Consider the following 3,345-nt stretch of genomic DNA (forward strand, 5'->3'; position numbering starts at 1 on the left):
ATTCAAGACCATTCATCATCAATTTCAAAGCTTCTTAAACATACTGGCTGAAATGAGTGATGGGTAGAAGTTCAGCCATGCTACTTAACTTAAACAGATATCAAACAAAACAACATATTGTGCACACCCTTATTCAGAGATGATTGGTAACTTCATGCAGAGGGGTCTTTTACTATTACCTACATTAGTGTTTGAAGGCATTGTAGACTCAAAAGGATTGGGTGGCATGATCAAGCTCTCTCTATCTCCTTCCAACATATGAACCACTAATTTCATTGAAGGACGATCAACTGGGTACCATTGGATACACCAAAGAGCCACAATTGTTAGCTTCTTAGCAATGCTAGCATCTCCATCTTCATCTATCCTGATTTCCAACTCTTTCCCATGGCTCAGATGATTATAGATCCATTGGGAGAAGTACACTTGGCTAGTGTTCTCTACAGTGTTGTCAATGTTCTTTCTCCCACCAACCATTTCAAGCAACATTATTCCAAAACTATAAACATCTGATTTATGAGAAACATGACCAAAGTTCCTAGAAAACACTTCAGGGGCAATATATCCTATTGTCCCTCTTGTGCGATCATGGAGATGGCACTCTGGTCCTTGGAAAATAATTTTGCAAGACCGAAATCAGAGATCTTAGGGTTGAAGTTGTAGTCTAATAAGATATTATGAGGTTTAATATCGAAATGAAGAATACGTAGATCACACCCTTGATGAAGGTATTCTATTCCTTTTGCGATGCCAATAGCTATATCTTGAAGTTTCTCCCAACCAAGGACTGCTCTCTTAGTATCTCTTGAAAAGATGAACTTCTCTAGTGACTCATTTGGCAAAAATTCATAGACAAGAGCTCGTCTATATCCATCTGCGCAGAAACCAACTAGGCGAACCACATTTATGTGATGAATCGTACCGATGGTGCCAACTTCATTAATGAAGTCCTCTCCAACTCCGGTGGAATTGTTAAGGACCTTAACAGCAACTAGAATTTCATTGGAAAGCTTTCCTTTGTACACACTACCATAACCTCCTTGTCCAAGTTTTTCCTTAAATTGATTTGTAATCCTCTTAATGTCAGCAAATGTGTACCTTGAGGGCTTGAGGGATTTGTAGTCATCTAAGAACTTTAGAATCCTCACTTGGTTTTCTTTTTCAATTTTATCTGATTTGTAGTCACGGTATTTTTTTATGGACATCATTATTGCCACAACAAGAAGAAAGGTACCGGTGGTTACGCCTGTAATGAAAACCTAAAAATTAATAAGCAACAAAGTAGAATTTTACAGTAACACATGAATCTTATTAAAGCTAAATATGTCTGTGGCTTTACCTGTAAGCACTTTCTTCGCAGATGCACCTAGGAAAGAAAAAGAAGCACAAAAAAAGAAAAAAGAAAAGGAAAGGAATCAACACATAACACCTTCACTAATTCTAAAAATCCTAATAATAATTAAGTGAACTAATAAGTTATAACCTTATTTTTTATCTCTTATTTTATTCCAAAAAGTTATTTAATGCATGCCATTTCACATAGATAATGACAATTTTTAAAAATGGCATAATAATAAGTCACTGTCAATTAATTTTAAAAAACTCTTTTGCACCCATCATTTAATAATTTTTGAGAATAAAATAAGGGACAAAAATGTAAGTTTACAATGATGTTGTAACCAACCTTGATCACAACAAGATTTTGAGAGAGAGAGAGAGAGAGAGAGAGAGAGAGAGAGAGAGAGAGATGGTGTTATCATAGATATAACAATTTTTTTGCTAAAAGATCCTTTGTATTAAGGAAAGATAAAAAAAAAAATATACACCTTGATGATACGAAATAGAGAACCAAACAAATAAACATCAACAAGAAGCAAAGTCGAAATTCCCACCTATGGCATGGCCATCACGATAAAACGACCAGCCATACACTAGAATTTAATAGCAAATCATAAAATGGAATCTTCCCAGAACATCTATCTCCAACTCGTTAAACCATCCTTAAATATACTTTAAATATATTTGTAGCATGTATTACAAATATATGCTACAAATAATCAAAAAAATATAATAATAATAATAATAATAATAATAATAATAATAATAATAATAATAATAATAATAATTAAAAAAAAAACCCAGCCTACAGAATACAGAGAAAGTAGATTAAGGCACAATCAAGAATGAGAGAGAGAGAGAGAGAGAGAGAGAGAGAGAGAGAGAGAGAGAGAGAGAGTAGTATATACCTAATGCTGGTGGTGAAGGAGATTGGGGGGGAATAAAGCATTCAGTTTCATAAGGTCCACTTGTGTTAGTGTTCTTCAATCTGCAATATTCTCTCTTTGCTTCACAAACTCCACTCGATGGTTGAGACCAACTCAGTTGAAGATAAAAGCATGTGGCATTAATTTCAGAAATTTCATACATAAAATTTGCGTTTGAATGAGAGAGTGTCTTAATTGTTTTGCAAAACGACAAGGGCATGCTTGATAGACGTAGATATGAGTCGAAGACATAAACTTGGTGCCCAGGGACGCCAAGGTAGGAAATCGGGGGTCCATAGCCATGAGTATCCCGTTCTGGTTTTGTTGTTGAACAATTGAAGAAAGTGACACTATACGGATCATACTCATAAGCTTGTTGAGATCCATCAAGAAAGGGAGAAACAGATAAATTGATATGAAGAAGCCTTTGAGGATGGCAGCCATGTGGGTCGTATATACCCAGAGTCTGAGATGCATAGTTTATGTTCCTTACAAAGAACGAACCCGAAAATGGAAGCTCCAGCAGAGTTTCGTTGGTGGCAGTACAAGACACGGCGAAGCCGGAGCCAGGATAGCCACAGTGCTCGGGCTGCCGGCCCTTTATCCAGAAAGGAAATTGAATGTCAGGACCGGTATTGCCGCACCGGATTGATGGTAAATTGCAGTCATTTGTTTGGTTTGGAGATGAGGAGATGGCTATGGTCAAGAAGAGGAAGAAGAAGGAGACGAAGAAGAAGACCAAAGAAGTCTGCATTGAGTAGTTCTTGCTCATCTCTGGATTGCTCTCCTTAGTCCACTGATTATTATGATAAATGATTGGAATTGGACTTAAATTCACAATTTTTTTTTCTTGTTAATATGTTTTCAAGTTGGCTGATTTTTAGTTTTCTTGCTGGTGGGCCTTGAGTTGCTCTCAGGCTTGAATGGTACATTATGACTCTTCTTAAGCCACACAGTGGCTGGAGCTTCACGCACTGAAAAGTGAATTATTTTTCATGATTGTGACTTGTGAGGTCAATATTCTTCGTCTTCTCGTTACTTAGTTTTCATGTTATGGTTGTGGCTTAGTAATTCAAGAGTA

At 36.5% G+C, this 3,345-nt stretch overlaps 1 pseudogene; it reads right to left on the minus strand.

The window, feature by feature from the left end:
- On the minus strand, nucleotides 1–2,354 carry LOC122646088 (annotated as a pseudogene).
- Between the last annotated feature and the right edge of the window lie 991 nt (nucleotides 2,355–3,345).

The sequence above is a fragment of the Telopea speciosissima genome, chromosome 11 (assembly GCF_018873765.1).
Source record: "Telopea speciosissima isolate NSW1024214 ecotype Mountain lineage chromosome 11, Tspe_v1, whole genome shotgun sequence".
Lineage (NCBI taxonomy): Eukaryota > Viridiplantae > Streptophyta > Magnoliopsida > Proteales > Proteaceae > Telopea > Telopea speciosissima.